Source organism: Schistocerca gregaria, chromosome 11, assembly GCF_023897955.1.
Source record: "Schistocerca gregaria isolate iqSchGreg1 chromosome 11, iqSchGreg1.2, whole genome shotgun sequence".
Classification (NCBI taxonomy): domain Eukaryota; kingdom Metazoa; phylum Arthropoda; class Insecta; order Orthoptera; family Acrididae; genus Schistocerca; species Schistocerca gregaria.
The window spans coordinates 56859154-56877007 of record NC_064930.1 but is presented as its reverse complement, the minus strand read 5'-3'; the positions used below and the strand labels follow the sequence as shown (position 1 = coordinate 56877007).

General features: G+C 45.9%; 1 protein-coding gene across 3 annotated transcripts in view; it reads right to left on the bottom strand.

The window, feature by feature from the left end:
• The window catches only part of LOC126295284 (procollagen-lysine,2-oxoglutarate 5-dioxygenase), a 508510-nt gene that overhangs the window by 142943 nt on the left and 347713 nt on the right, over positions 1–17854 (bottom strand). The gene's annotated exons all lie outside the window — the stretch shown is intronic.

The window sequence follows — 17854 nt, the reverse complement described above, 5'->3', positions numbered from 1 at the left end:
TCCGCTCGACACAATTAGAAACGACACTCGTTCGACAAGGCAACACGTTTCCAGTCATCAACTCTCGAATGTTGGTGTTGACGGGCCCAAGCGTGGCGTGAAGCTTTGTGTCGTGCAGTCATCAGAGGTATACTGGTGGGCCTTCGGCTCTGAAAGCCCATATCGATGGTGTTTCCTTGAATGGTTCGCACGCTCACACTTGTTGACAGCTCAGCTTTGAAATCTGCACCAATCTGAGGGAGGGTTGCACTTCTGTCACGTTGAACGAATCTCTTCGCTCGTCGTTAGTCTCGTTCTTGCAGGAACTTTTTCCGGTCTGTCGGAGATGTGATGTTTTTTTCGGATTCCTGATATTCACGGTATACTCGTGAAATGCGCGTACGGGAAAATGTACACTTCATCGCTACCTCGGCGATGCTGTGACCCATTGGTCGTGCGCTGACTATGACACCAAGTCCAAACTCACTTACATTCTGATAACCTGTCATTGTCGCAGCAATAACAGATCTAACAACTGCGCCAGACACTTGTCTGATATACGCTTTGCCGACCGCAGCGCCCAACTCTGCCTGTTTACGTAAGCTATGTGGTCAATAATATCCGGGCATCCCCAAAAACATACGATTTCATATTAGGTGCACTGTGCTGCCACCTACTGCCAGATACTCCATATCAGTGACCTCAGTAGTCATTAGACATCGTGAGAGAACAAAATCGGGCGCTCCACGGTAATCAAACGTGTTGAGGTGGTTGGGTATCACTTGTGTCAAACATCTGTACGCCAGATTTCCACACTCCTAAACATCCCTAAGTCCACTATTTCCGATGTGGTAGTGAAGTGGAAACGTGAAGGCCGACCTCGTCTGTTGACTGACAGTGACCGCTGACAGCTCAAGAGGGCCGTAATGTGTAATAGGCAGACATCTAGCCAGACCATCATACAGGCATTCCAAACTGCATCAGGATCCACTGCAAGTACTGTGACAGTTAGGCGGGAGGAGAGAAAACTTGGATTTCACGGGCTAGCGGCTGCTCGTAAGCCAAACATCACGCCGGTAAATGCCAAACGACGCCTGGTAAAGGAGAGTAGACATTGCATGACTGGACAGTGGAAAAACGTGGGGAGTTACGAATCACGGTACACAATCTGACTATCCGATGGCAGGGTGTGGGTGTGGCGAATGCCCTGAGAACGTCATCTGCCAGCGTGTGTAGTGCCAAAAGTAAACTTGGGAGACACTGGTGTCATGGTGTGGCCGTGTTTTCCTTGAAGGGGGCTTACACCCCTTGTTGTTTTGCGTAGCACTATCACAGCACAGTTGTACACAGATGTTTTAAGCACCTTTTTGCTTCCCACTGTTGAAGATCAATTCGGGGATGGCGATTGCATCTTTCAACACAATCGAGTACCTGTTCATAATGGACGGCCTGTGCCGGAGTGGTTACACGACAATAACATCCCTGTAATGGATTGGCCTGCACAGATTCCAGACCTGAATCCTACAGAACACCTCTGGGATGTTTTGCAACGCCGACTTCGTGCCAGGCCTCACCGACCGACATCGACACCTCTCCTCAGTGCAGGACTCCGTGAAGAATGGACTGCCATTCCCCAAGAAACCCTCCAGCACCTGACTGAGCGTATGCCTGCGAGAGTGGAAGCTGTCCTCAAGGGTAAAGGTGGGCCAATACCATACTGAATTCCAGCATTACCGATGGAAGGCGCCACGAACTTGTAAGTCGTTTACAGCCAGGCGTCCGGATATTTTTGATCACATAGCCGATCTCTGCATTTGTGTAGGGCGCTTCAGAATGGAATGTATGTGAGTGGATGATATTTTCTGGGGGTTATAATATTTTTTATATTCTTATATTCCATTCTCATGCCATTTCCTGTATTAGTTCTTAAGTTTTATTCTTATGCTTATCGTACAGGAAGATTTCGTGGGTTCCCTTGGATGACACTGATAGTAGAAACATTCGTATCGTAGAAATTCCGATCACCACAAGCGTCGCACTAAGCCAGTTTTAACACAGTGATATTTCTTCGTATGAACCTTCCTCGTCAATGATGCTAGAGATTTCATGCGTCGGCACTAACTTCACTGCAACCCATGCACAACGGACGACTTTACCGAAAAGTGACGCTTGCAGATTATTACGAAGCAAGATACACTACAGGAAGTTAGCTGGAAACAATCTGAAATTGTTGTCTCATTAACGTATTCTTTTCTTCTTTTGTTTCAAAATTCATTTACCAGACACACAATTAGTAGCCCGATTAAGGACGTTATTTCAACATACACTGGAAAACGTCCGTCACGTAATCTGCATACTTGGGTAGAAAAATGTACACTACTGACCATTAAAATTGTTACAGGCGTGCTACAGACACAAAATTTAACCGACAGAAAGAAGATGCTGTGATATGCAAATCATTAGCTTTTCAGAGCATCCACGAAAGGTTGGCGCCGGTGGCGACACCTACAACGTGCTGACATGTGGAAAGTTTCCAACCGCTTACTCATACACAAACAGCAGCTGACCGGCGTTGCCTGGTGAAACGTTATTGTGATGCCTCGTGTAAGGAAGAGAAATGCGTACCACCACGTTTCTGACTTTGATAAAGGTCGGATTGTAACCTATCGCGATTGCGGTTTATCGTATCGGGACTTTGCTGCTCGCGTTGGTCGAGATCCAATGACTGTTAGCAGAATATGGAATCGGTGGGTTCAGGAGGGTAATACGGAACGCGGTGCTGGATCCCAACGGCCTCGTATCACTAGCAGTCGAGATGACAGGCATCTTATCTGCACGGCTGTAACGGATCGTGCAGCCACGTCTCGATCCCTGAGTCAACAGATGGGGACGTTTGCAAGACAACAACCATCTGCACGAACAGTTCGACGACGTTTGCAGCAGCATGGACTATCTGCTCGGAGACCGGGGCTGCGGTTACCCTTGACGCTGCCTCACGGACAGGAGCGTCTCCAATGGTGTACTCAACGACAAACCTAGATGCACGAATGGCAAAACGTCATTTTTTCGGATGAATCCAGGTTCTGTTTACAGCATCACGATGGCCGCATACGTGTTTGCCGACATTCGCGGTGAACGCACATACTGGCGTATCACCCGGCGTGATGGTATGGTGTGCCATTGGTTACACGTCTCGGTCACCTCTTGTTCGCATTGACGGCACATTGAACAGTGGACGTTGCATTTCAGATGTGTTGTGACCCGTGGCTCTACCCTTCATTTGATCCCTGCGAAACCCTACATTTCAGCAGGATAATGCACGACCGCACGTTGCAGGTCCTGTACGGGCCTTTCTGGATACAGATAATGTTCGACTGCTACTCTGGCCAGCACATTCTCCAGATCTCTCACCAACTGAAAACGTCTGGCCAATGGTGGCCGAGCAACTGGTTCGTCACAATACGCCAGTCACTACTCTCGAAGACTGTGGTATCGTGTTGAAGCTGCATGGGCAGCTGTACCTGTACACGCCATCCCAGCTCTGTTTGACTCAATGCCCAGGCGTAACGAGGCCGTTATTACGGCCTGAGGTGGTTGTTCTGGGTACTGATTTGTCAGAATCTATGCACCCAAATTGCGTGAAAATGCAATCACATGTCAGTTCTAGTATATTTGTCCAATGAATACCCGTATATCATCTGCATTTCTTCTTGGTGTAGCAATTTTAATGTCCAGTAGTGTAAAACAAAAATAGGAATAATAATCGGGTTTGGAACATGGGACGCAAAAGCCATGATGCTAGCCACTGCGCCACCGTATCGGCTGAACTCTTTCCTAGTTAAAAGGCGTATGAAGCACCTCATCGTATTCTCAGAAACGGTCCAGTATGTACGGGTAGCCGAGATACGCATCGGTATTTCGACTCCTCTTCCACTGAGCGAAGTGTTTGAGGAGTCAGGGGATTATGGCACTTGCCCGGATCGCCAGGGATTCAAAATGGTTCAAATGGCTCTGAGAACTATGGGACTTAACTGCTGTGGTCATTAGTCCCCTAGAACTTAGAACTACTTAAACCTAACTAACCTAAGGACATCACACACATCCATGCCCGAGGCAGGATTCGAACCTGCGATCGCCAGGGATTGCCGCAGCTCTGTACTAGTAACATGTATCGTGTTTACGTTGCGTGCTACCCAGCACTGGAGAGAACTGACATTAACTGCTAGACTTGTGGCGATTCGTGATTGAGTCGTTCATTTGAACGACTCTAAATAAAGAATCGTATCGAATCGTGATACGTACGAATCGTCGTTCAAAAGAATCGTAAGAACGATTGCGTGTTTCCGAGTCGTGACGATTGCAAGTTGCAACGATTCATCGATTCTTAGTAAGCTATGCTTCGAAGGCAACTTCCGAATGGTGCCGAGTCGTGCCGAATGATTACGAGCGCCAGATGGCAGTCAAGTGGAGGATGCGTCTGAACAAGGGAAGCTCGGAACGAACAAACGAAGTTCGTGGGCCGTAATGTTACTCGTGAAAACCTAGCTGACACCTGGCGGTGACTGACGGGAACGAGCGCGAAGGCATTTCCCATTTACTATCGCTACCATCAGCCACCGTGCCTACGCGACGTCAGCTCAGTTTGCACGAGTAACACACGAACTAGTGATGACAGAAACCGATTTATGGCGAGTACACAGCTCCCAATACACACGATTAAAATCAATAAATCCAAGTATGATGAATAAATACGTATCTCTTATTTGTTGCAGATGCAATGCAAAACACACACACACCCTCTTTACACAAGAGCAATAGAACTAGGATTATGTATTATACAGGGTGTTACAAAAAGGTACGGCCAAACATTCAGGAAACATTCCTCACACACAAATAAAGAAAATATGTTATGTGGACATGTGTCCGGAAACGCTTAATTTCGATGTTAGAGCTCATTTTAATTTCTTCCACCTATGCTCAATGGAGCACATTGTCATGATTTCATACGGGATACTCTACATGTGCTGCTAGAACATGTGCCTTTACAAGTACGACCCAACATGTGGTTCATGCACGATGGAGCTCCTGCCCATTTCAGTAGAAGTGTTCGTACGCTTCTCAACAACAGATTCGGTGACCGATGGATTGGTAGAGGCGGACCAATTCCGTGGCCTCCAAGCTCTCCTGACCTCAACCCTCTTCACTTTCACCTATGGAGGCATTTGAAAGCTCTTGTCTACGCAACCCCGGTACCAAATGTAGAGACTCTCCGTGCTCGTATTGTGGACTGCTGTGATACAATACGTAATTCTCCAGGGCTGCATCAGCATATCAGGTATTCCATGTGACGCAGGGTAGATGCACGTATCCCCGCTAACGGAGGACATTTTGAACATTTTCTGTAACAAAGTGTTTGAAGGCACTCTGGTACGTTCTGTTGCTGAGTGTTTCCATTCCGTCATTAATGTGATTTGAAGAGATGTAACAAATTGAGCTCTAAGATGGAAAGTAAGCGTTTCCGGACAAATGTCCACATAAGATATTTTCTTTCTTTGTGTGTGAGGAATGTTTACTGAAAGTTTGGCCGTACCTTTTTGTAACACCCTGTATTTCGCGTATCTCGAAAACTGCCCTAAGGATTTGGATGCAGTTTTGTATTTAGACTGGTTTTAGCTTTTTGAGTTCACCTGCATAGTTCCATTCTTTCGTAAAAAGTCAATTTTACAATATATATATCCTACATAGTTCCATTCCTAAAAACGCAATGTTATATTACAAAAACGCTATTACACACGTTTTTATAACTCCATCTCATAAAACTTTGTTAGCGCGTATTGAATGTAGTTAAGGTTTCGGTTTTTATGTTTTTCTGTATATGGGTGTCTTTCTTTACAGCACGGGATTTTACACAAAAGAATTTTTAAATAAAAACGCGAATTTCGTGTTTCTTGGGAACGGCTTTAATAGTTTGGATAAAATTTCATATTTAAATACCGATTTTGATTTTTAAGTTCATCTATATTGGTGTGTTTCCTGAAAAAACTCGATTTTACACAATAAGTATTTTATATCGCAATTTCGTAAATTTTGTGAGATGGCTGTATACCATTATCCGAATACGTACACGTTCGACTTACCGTTCATCCAATAGTAACAATCATCCTAGATATGTTTTAGGTTAGACACGGTTTCCTCTGATCGCTGGTATCTCGGAAATGAAAATTTATATTTAGTTAACTGTTTGCTTTCAACTTTATTTGAATAAGTAGAATCTCCCAAAAAATATATGCATGTTTACTCATGTTGTTGTGGTCTTCAGTCCTGAGACTGGTTTGATGCAGCTCTCCATGCTACTCTATCCTGTGCAAGCTTCTTCATCTCCCAGTACGTACTGCAACCTACATTCTCCTGAATTTGCTTAGTGTATTCATCACTTGGTCTCCCTCTACGATTTTTACCCTCCACACTGCTCTCCAATACTAAATTGGTGAGTCGTTGATGCCTCAGAACATGCCCTACCAACCGGTCCCTTCTTCTCGTCAAGTTGTGCCACAAACTTCTCTTCTCCCCAATTCTGTTCAATACCTTCCTGATACTTAGATCTATACTCGATGTTAACAAATTTCTCTTCTTCAGAAACGCTTTCCTTGCCATTGCCAGTCTACATTTTACATCCTCTCTAATTCGACCATCATGAGCTATTTTGCTCCCAAAATAGCAAAACTCCTTTACTGCTTCAAGTGTCTCATTTCCTAATTTAATTCCCTCAGCGGCACCCGACGTAATTCGACTACATTGCATTATCCTCGTTTTGCTTTTGTTGATGTTCATCTTATATCCTCCTTTCAAGACACTGTCCATTCCGTTCAGCTGCTCTACGAGGTCCTTTGCGGTCTCTGTCAGAATTACAATATCATCGGTGAACCCCAAAGTTTGTATTTCTTCTCCCTGGATTTTAGTACCTACTCTGAATTTTTCTTTTGTTTCCTTTACTGCTTGCTCAATATACAGATTGAAAAACATCGGGGAGAGGCTGCAACCCTGTCTCACTCTCTCCCCAACCACTTCTTCCCCTTCATGCCCCTCGACTTTTATAACTGCCATCTGGTTTCTGTACAAACTGTAAATAGCCTTTCGCTCCCTGTATTTTACCCCTGCCACCTTCAGAATTTGAAAGATCGTATTCCAGTCAATATTGTCAAAAGCTTTCTCTAAGTCTACAATTGCTAGGAACGTAGGTTTGCCTTTCCTTAATCTAGCTTCTAAGATAAGTCGTAGGGTAAGTATTGCCTCGCGTGTTCCAACATTTCTACGGAATCCAAATTGATGTTCGCCGAGGTCGGCTTCTACCAGTTTTTCCATTCGTCTGTAAAGAATCCGCGTTAGTATTTTGCATCCGTGACTTATTAAACTGATAGTTAGGTAATTTTCACATCTGTCAACACCTGCTTTCTTTGGGATTGGAATTATTATATTCTTCTTGAAGTCTGAGGGTATTTCGCCTGTTTCATACATCTTGCTCAGCAGATGGTAGAGTTTTGTCAGGACTGGCTTTCCCAAGGCCGTCAGTAGTTCTAATGGAATGTTGTCTACTCCCAGGGCCTTGTTTCGGCTCAGGTCTTTGAGTGCTCATAAATAATCTATTTCTGGCATATCTTATCATGATACAGTTCGACTCTAAGCCCATTGACAATTTCAGACCTGCCCTGCCATCTGTGTAGAACTTTTTGCATTCCGTAAGAATTGTGCCATCGCAGACTAGAAAGAACCGTGAACGAATGGTAGGAATCGATTCGCAATGTGAGATTGAATCGTAGAAATGGAATCGGGAAAAGGAATCGTGTTGCCCAAATCCTGCATTGACTGCTGCGGCTGGCTGGGTAGCGGTGTGCACCGCCACCAGGCCTCCTTTGTGTTCGCCGCCGCGCCGCTCAGCAAGGGTCGCAATTGGCTGATAACGGCCGACTTCCCGACGGTGTAATGGGGCCCCAGACCGCACCCTGTATGTTCGCCGTAGACTCGCTTTCGCCACTCAGGGCCACCCAGGGTGTGGGCAGCGAAAACGCTCACTCAAAACTTACCCTCAGACCACGGACGAGCGCTGACTCGAGGAGGTGGGGGCGGGTGGCCTGGTCTATAGATGCGAGAGACCCCAATCCCACATCTGTTGTTCTTAATACACAGGCTGTGTGAATATCAAGAGCTCATATGGAAACCCAGTTCTAGGCAAAGAAGGGAAAGCAGAAAGGTGTGTAATAAATTTGGTTTTTTTGTAGATAGTTTATTTTTTTAAAGTTTAGGGGGGTAGGAACTCGTGAATGAGACCACCTCTGATTTTCGATCCGAAGTAAAACTGCCAAAAGAAAATGTATTTCTATGTGAACAAATTTCTATTATAGTTTTCTAAGTAGCCAAAAGAAAGTGTTTTTAATGCAGTATTGAGAATGTAACTTTTCACGACCGTATCGGACAATATGGGTCAATTTACTACAGAAATAACAACCTTGGATAATTTTTGAGATTTAGCAGAGTGAATTTGCTTTTTAGAATCCCTTTTTACCTAATTTTACAGTAGGCTGTGAAGATCTTCGTTTTCTCTCGACAGCTGCTGGCCGGCTAATGTCTCCGTTGATTTTCTCCCTCCGATTCTTGAAGTAGGTAGGTATGAAAATGATTTTTCTTCTAACTCTTGATCTTGCTTGTACTTGTTTACGACCATACGAATCTTCAAACTGGTCAATATCATTTACAAGAATACATCAGTCACTTGCAATGCTCCTATGAACTGCTCTGCAACGACCATACGAATCTTCAAACTGGTCAATATCATTTACAAGAATACATCAGTCACTTGCACTGCTCCTACGAACTGCTCTGCAACGCTACCGCACCGAACGCAGAGAAGGCGTAGGCGAACACGCGGAAACAGGAGGGGGAACACAAGTGCACCGCAACAAAATAGCCAGCGACAACAAAGCAATGACACACAGGCACACAGTCAGCAAGCCAGCGACATCAGCACACACACACTACTCCCCCCCCCCCCCCACCTCGTCTGACACACAGGCACCTCAAAATGTTCCACATAGCAACAACACAAGCGCCAGCCCACACATAACGCCAACACCCGCACCAGCGGCCGCCAACACCGCAACTGAGCCACAGGCCGACACACACAACATCAACACAACATTTGAGGGTTTATTGGGAACAATATTCATTCCCCCGTCACACGACCGCTCAGATCTTTAACAAGATCATGGCGGCCGTCGCCACACTCTTCACACAGCTCATGTCTGCTCAACCTGGGCAGTACTGGGCCGCCATACAAACAGCGTTCACCACACTGTTTACACCGATACGTGGATAACACGCCACACCCCGACCCCAACGCAAACAACCGAACACTAACACGGATCCTGTTCTGGAATGCAGACGGGATCAACAACAAAAGGGCGGAATTTGCCTCGCTCATGGAGCGTAAGGGTATCCTTATCGCACTATTGGGCGAAACTAAGCTCAAATCACGCAACCAACTAAACTTCACCGGCTACTGCGTCTGTCGCACTGACCGACCGGACGGCTGAGGTCATGGCGGAACAGCCATCATCATACACAAAGACATAGAACACACAAACATAGTACTCCCTGAACTTAAACTAGAGGCAACCGCCGTCAGGGTCAAGTTCAACGGAGCCTACACTACACTGGTGTCAGTATACAACAGCCCTAAAAACATTACAACAGGCGACATCAGCACAATACTCAACATGTCACCGCGCGTAATAGCCGCTGGAGATCTTAACGCGAAACACCCGGACTGAAACTCACGAATACGAAACTCCAACGGCAAGAAACTAGGACGAAACTACATCACACTAGCGCCGACCGAACCGACGCACATTCCCTACCGGAGGGGACACAGGCCAGACGTATTAGACATGGCCCTCATCAAGCGCATAACAACGACACTCAACGTTGCCGTTGAAAGCGATCTGCCCTCAAATCACCAAACCATTGTGCTGCACATTGAAGAAACACTGCAGCACATGGAACAACGCAGGACGTTAGACTACAGGCGCGCGAATTGGACCCAGTTCAAGGAAACGCTTGACAGTCGCATCCCACCCACCCACGCGATTAACGAGACAGCCCAAATTGACGAGACAGTTGAAACCCTCATCGGCGCCGTCAAGGACGCAATAGCCGACACCATACCAATCCGCACGCCACAACAACACAGTGCAGCCCTGCCCCAGGAAATCCTGGGCTAAACCCCAATGAGGAAACGCCTCGGGAGACACTGGCAGCGTACCAGACGCCAGCACTTCAAACAGCACATTAACAGGCTCCAGGGTATAATCCGGGAAAAAATACAAACATTTAAAACACAACAGCGGGACCAGAAACGCAAAGGGCTGGACACCACGCTACCTGGCGTGTGGCAGCTGGCCCGACACTTCACACCCACGTTAGAAGGGCCCGGCGGACCAGCATATTCTGCGAAAGAAAAAGCGGAACTGATGGCCCTTACACTCGCAGCGTCATTCACACCGAACCTGGATCCCTCAGACCCAGCGTTCACACTTGCTACGGACCAGGTCACACGCATCTTGGCCCAACCAGCGCGCAACAACATCCGACAAGCTAGTACAGCAGAAATCAAATGGGCCATCATGCATACCACCGCTAGGAAGTCCCCTGGTCACGATGGCATTCAAAACCGCGTACTCCAGGAGTTCACGGACAAAGCTGTAGACTACCTAACACACATCACGAATGCCATACTCAAGCACCAACACTTGCCCGCCTTTTGGAAGACGGCCAAGGTCCTGATGTTCAGGAAGCCGGGGAAAGACCACTCCCTCACAAAATTACCGACCCATCAGTCTGCTGAGCGCGCTCAGCAAGATCGTTGAGAAGGTAATACTAAAACGACTCACCAGACACTGCATCACTAACGACACCCTGAGGCCGGAGCAATTCGACTTCAGGAATCACCACTCGATAACACAACAACTCCTCCGCGTCGTTGAATACATAACATACGGATACAACACAAACAAGGCAAGTGGGGCGGTGTTCCTGGACATCGAAAAGGCTTTCGATCGTCTATGGCACAACGGCCTAACACGCAGACTTAGTGACGCAGGGTTCCCCGACGGGCTCGTACGTCTCATAAACTCATATCTCACGGACAGGAGTTTCAACACCGACGTGCAGGGCAAACAATCGACACGACACGGTATCCAGGCAGGAGTGCCCCAAGGATGCATCCTAGGGCCCTTACTGTTTAACCTCTACATTAACGACCTCCCAGCTACACATAACACGACGATGGCAATCTACGCGGATGACACTGCCATCCTCGCGCGAGATTGGAAGCCGTCTAACATTAACTCACGACTACAGACTGCACTCAGAACGGCGGAGCCTTGGCTGGTGAAACGGCGTGTTAGAGTAAACGTCGACAAGTGCGAGGCCGTTCTGTTCACTAGAAGACCGAAGCAACTGCGCAAACATCAGCACTGCAACCCAATAACACTACACACACGCCCAATACGTTTCCGCGAGAAGGTCAAATACCTCGGTGTCTGGCTGGACAGGAAACTACTCTGAGGGGGGACCACATCCAACACGTGACCAACAAAGCTAACGCGAGGCTCAAACAACTCTACCCTATGCTTAACAGGCGTAGCACACTGAACAGGAGGGTGTCTAGCTCCACGTACATGACACTTATTAGACTCCTGATGACGTACGCAGCCCCTGTCTGGGGATACGCTGCGCCAACTCGCCTGCGCCGTCTGCAGCTCATACAGAACAAAGTGCTCAAAATCATAAGCAACGCTCCGCGCTACACACGCATCGCGGACCTTCGCCGGGAACACCGGCTAGATACCACCTTGCAAGTATTTCAAAAACTCTCCACACGACTGTACAATAACACGAGACACTCGCGCAACCCGTTTATCCTTTCTCTGGGTAACTACGACCACAACCATAGATGGAAGCATAACAGACCAAAGACATTACTGGCTAGGAACTAAACATCTATGGTCCATAGAGCGCTAACACGACAGCACTGGCGAGCCCCTGCAACACAGTTATTACTGGAAACCCAGATGTGTGACCCGCCGAAAAACAGGCAACCGCAGGGAAACCGTACTGTACACAGCACGCAAACCAGCCACACACACCCCCTACACCGTCTGTGAGCCGATCTATGACCGATCGCCCACTAATCTACAACGACCTTGCACTGTTGAAGGGACGCAGCAACTGCAGCAAGCGCCGCAACAAGCTCCAACAACGACAAAGGTAACGATGCCCAATACCTCGAACTAACACAACCACACCTTGCATGCACTGTCGCAGATAGCAAGCCGCTACTGCCCTTACTACCCGTCCTACTGTGGCAGAGGTTTTTTTCCCTTGGCTCTTGCCTTGGCACTTTTTTTCCTCTGCCCTTACACCCGCTACCTTTCAATCGTTTTCGACCACTTTCTATCTCCTGATGAACCATGTTAATGGGTAATCTTACCCAGACGCATGGACAACATCACAGCTCGCATCCTGTGACGCCTGATTCAGAAACTAACATGTTTACGGAGGTGACAGTAGAACTTTTGGTTTGGTCACCACGTTGGTGTGGGCGTGGAGGGGCCCCATCCTTTATTAATGCTTCCGCACCTCTTTGGTCAGAGATAGCAATGCCTTGCCTTCGCTGCTTCCGACCAAAGAGCGCGTTTACAACAAAATTTATTGATTTATTTTAATATTAATTTACAAAAATGATAATTTAAATAATAGATTGCGTAATTTCATTTGAATAAAAAAATAAACATTTTCCTTTTGCGTCAGTGGGGAGGGGTCTGTTCCACTACAGGAGGAAGGGTCTAAACAAGGTCTATTTACTTGAGGACAATATTATGGAAATGGAACAGGATGTAGATGAAAATGAAATGGGTGATACTATACTGTGTGAAGAGTTTGACAGAGCACTGAAAGACCTGAGTTGAAACAAGGCCCCGGGAGTAGACAACATTCCATTAGAACTACTGACGGCCTTGGGAGAGCCAGTCCTGACAAAACTCTACCATCTGGTGAGCAAGATGTACGAGACAGGCGAAATACCCTCAGACTTCAAGAAGAATATAATAATTCCAATCCCAAAGAAAGCAAGTGTTGACAGATGTGAAAATTACCGAACAATCAGTTTAATAAGTCACAGCTGCAAAATACTAACGCGAATTCTTTACAGACGAATGAAAAAACTGGTAGAAGCCGACCTCGGCGAACATCAATTTGGATTCCGCAGAAATGTTGGAACACGCGAGGCAATACTGACCCTACGACTTATCTTAGAAGCTAGATTAAGGAAAGGCACCCTACGTTCCTAGCAATTGTAGACTTAGAGAAAGCTTTTGACAATGTTGACTGGAATACTCTCTTTCGAATTATGAAGGTGGCAGGGGTAAAACACAGGGAGCGAAAGGCTATTTACAATTTGTACAGAAACCAGATGGCAGTTATAAGAGTCGAGGGGCATGAAAGGGAAGCAGCGGTTGGGAAGGGAGTGAGACAGGGTTGTAGCCTCTCCCGGATCTGTATACTGAGCAAGCAGAAAAGGAAACAAAAGAAAAATTCGGAGTAGGTATTAAAATCCATGGAGAACAAATAAAAGTTTTAGGTTCGGCGATGACACTGTAATTCTGTCAGAGACAGCAAAGGACTTCGAAGAGCAGTTGAACGGAATGGACAGGGTTTTGAAAGAAGGATATAAGATGAACATCAACAAAAGCAAAACGAGGATGATGGAATGCAGTGGAATTAAGTCGGGTGGTCTGAGGGTATTAGATTAGGAAATGAGACACTTAAAGTAGTAAAGCAGTTTTGCTACTTGGGGAGCAAAATAACTGATGATGGTCGAAGTAGAAAGGAAATAAAATGTAGACCGGCTATGGCAAGGAAAGCGTTTCTGAAGAAGAGAAATTTGTTGACATCGTGTAAACATTTAAGTGTCAGGAAGTCTTTTCTGAAACTATTTTACATCTACATGGATACTCTGCAAATCACATTTCAGTGCCTCGCAGACGGTTCATCGAACCACCTTCACAATTCTCTATTATTCCAATCTCATACAGCGCGCGGAAAAAGTGAACACCTATATCTTTCCGCAGGAGCTCTGATTTCCCTTATTTTATCGTGGTGATCGTTCCGCCCTATGTAGGTCGGTGTCAACAAAATACTTTCGCATTCGGAGTTGAAAGTTTGTTTGATGAGAATTTCGTGAGAAGATTCCGTCGCAATGAAAAACGTCTGTATTTTAATGATTTCCAGCCTGAATCCTTTATCATTTCTGTGACACTCTCTCCCATATTTCGCGATAATACAAAACGTGCTGGCTTTCTTTGAACTTTTTAGATGTACTGCGTCCCTCCTATCAGGTAAGGATCCCACACCAACAGTATTCTATAAGAGGGCGGACAAGCGTAGTGTAGGCAGTCTCCTTAGTAGGTCTGTTACATTTTCTAAGCGTCCTGCCAATAAAACGCAGTCTTTGGTTAGCCTTCCCCATAACATTTTCTGTGTGTTCCGCCCAATTTAAGTTGTTCGTAATTGCACTCCTTTTAGCACTCATAAGGATGACCTCACACTTTTCGTTATTTAGGTCAACTGCCACTTTTCGCACCATTCAGATATCTTTTCTAAATCGTTTTGCAGTTTGTTTTGATCTTTTATTAGTCGATAAACGACAGTGTCATCTCCAAACAATCGAAGACGGCTGCTCAGATTGTCTCCCAGACAATTGTGTGCAGTGTAACGATGCATGGAAGTGAAACATGGTCAATACATAGTTTAGACAAGACGAGAATAGAAACTTTCGGAATGTGGTGCTAAAGACGAATGCTGAAGATTCGATGGGTAGATCACATAAAGAATGAGGAAGTACTGTACAGAATTGGGGAGAAGAGGAGCTTGTGGCACAACTTGACCAGAAGAAGGGATCGGTTGATAGGACATGTTCTGAGGCATCAAGGGATCACCAATTTAGTATTGGAGGGTAGCGTGGAGGGTAAAAATCGTAGAGGGAGACCAAGAGATGAGTACACTAAGCAGATTCAGAAGGATGTAGGCTGCAGTAGGTACTGGGAGATGAAGAAGCTTGCACAGGATAGAGTGGCATGGAGAGCTGCATTAAACCAGTCTCTGGACTGAAGACCACAACACACACAAAAAATAATCAGTACATTTTAAAAAATCATAACTATTGTGTTATTTGAGATAAGTGCTTGAACAACGTACTGTTAGAAGGAGCAAACTCTCGAGTTTTGCACGATTCCCGCTAGGTAGCAGCAGCGTGACCCCACCTCAGTTCCAGTAAAAATGGCGTAGAGACAACAGAAGGCTTTTTGTGTTCTACGTTTTGCGCTTTGCAGGTCAGTAATAACTGTTCAACGCAACTTTCGTACTATGTATGGTGTGAGTCGCCCTACCGTGCCACGTTTTATTTCGGCACTCTGCGTGCTCGCGGGAGCCGTACACGATAATAGGGAAGGGTACCTGTTTCTTTGCGTCTTCAGTGTATATTTCTTATAGAATACAAATTCACGTACCGTTACGTTATCACACACACCATCCTGTGGGAATACCCGCAGTCGAACTCATTTTGTAACGTTATCTCCTGTACATTTATCTGCCTTTGCTGCGTGGCTAATAGTGGATCTTTTACGTTCTCTGCAAAGAGACTATCACACCAAATTTACGTACATATAATTCAGTACTGTACAACACCTGAGTACCTGGAAATGGCTGTAAATGAAAAAAAAGTGAATTCTTAGGCTTTTGTATTGGTTCCATCCTGAACTTGAAGGCACGTGTTACTGACTTCCTTGTACATGTAAGCTCTGTTATTTATGCGTTTTGAATATTTGATTTTAAAGAAGAAATTGTCAGAAACCTGAATTACGTTTCTCATTTTAATTCACTAACGTCTTATTTGAGCATACGGGGCGAGTAAAAAGTCCTTGGACACCTTCATAAGTTGGAAGATTGAAGGGAAAATTGTAATTGATGATGGGAACATAGGTTTGACGAGGGGTAGCAACTTTTGGAGTGAATGTCATTGATAGCCGCCATCTTGAAATCCGACATTTTGGATTCAAGTTATTTTTTTAAAAAATGGGAAGGGTGGGTGTACGATACATCAAATAACACTCGCTTCAGCTCTGGAATTTAGTGGTGCAATTTGTTTTTCTCTATCTTGTACAGTTTAGAGGTGAGTAATGTTCAAAGTTGGGAAATTACCTTCATGCCATTTTAGATCAGCTGGAACAAAGAGAGACTTGAGTCGGTATCGAGGTAACTTCCGTAGTTCCTTTACAAAATGTGATCTTGCAGCAGAATGTACGTCAGCGCACTTGAGTTTACATGTTCACGATTTCCTAGACGAAACATATCACAGTGATGCAGAGCATGACAGCAAGCATAGGATGCCAATTTTTTTCTGGAATTCTGACGACATACACTGTCTTATCACAACCCGCCAGGGAAGCCGAGAGCGCTAGCTGCTGCCTGGACTCGGGCAGGCGCGCCTGCCCCGGATCGAATCCGCCCGGCCGATTAACGACATCCCAGCTTCCGACATCTGTATCGTTCAGGCTCTTGAGGAAGAATGGACTACCCATTCCTTCACAGAGATTGACACCTCAGTGAATGGACGTTACATCTCAGATGTGTTACCTGTAGCTCTAACCTTCATTCGATCGATACGAAACCCCACATTTCAGCAGGATAATGCACAGCTGCATGCTGCGGGTCCTGTACGGGCCTTTCTGGATACAGAAAATGTTCGACTGCTGCCGTCGCCAGCACATTCTCCAGACCCCACGCCAATTGTAAACGTCTGGTCAATGGTGGCCGAGCAAATGGCTCGTCACAATTCGCCAGTCACTACTCTTGATGAACTGTGGTATCGTGTTGAAGCTGCATGGGCAGCTGTACCTGTACACGCCATCCAATCTCTGTTTGATCCAATGCCCAGGCGTATGAAGGCCGTTGATACGGCCAGAGGATGGTTGTTCTGGGTACGGATTTCTCAGGATCTATGCACCCAAATTGCGTGAAAATGTATTCACATGTCAGTTCTGGTATAATATATTTGTAAAATGAATACTCCTTTATCATCTGCATTTCTTCTTGGTGTAGCAATTTCAATTGCCAGTACTGTAATAGCCGGAGTTGACAACTATGTTGCAGGCATAGAGGAAACTCGTTTTCCAGATGGGATCAAGGCACTGGAATACCGTTGGAGCAAGTGCATTAATGTACAAAGAGACTCCATTGAAAAACAATAAAAGTTTCAGTAATGTAAATACTCTTTTTTCTACTCCATTCCGAGAACTTTCCAAATACCAGAGTAGACACAGGACGGGGAAGTAGCGTTTTTTGTTATTTTAATTTTGGACAACAGTGTAGAATGAAAATATGTGAACTTGTGTTCTCTCAGGTGGCATGACTGGTTGTGAATTGTATTGCCGTGTCAGCTTTCTCTATTTATTATGATACTGTCTGTAAACGCCATGAAGCTATAACACTATTTGGGCGCAGTCACGAAGTTTCTTGTACAGCTGATGATTTCTTCTCGCTCCGTCCTTCCTTCGTATTTGGGCAAGTGCAGAAGAACGAGCGGGAGGGGGGGGGGAGGGGGAGGGAGAAGAGGAAAGGGCGAAAAGTTGCAAGCCAGTGCGATTGTAATACCCACGCGTTATAATGATACTGTTCTACGGACTGCACGGCGGGGCGTGATTAGGAAGGTGCGAGCAGGAGGGGGGGGGGGGGGGGGGGGAGAGTAGAATTGCGCCTGTAAAGG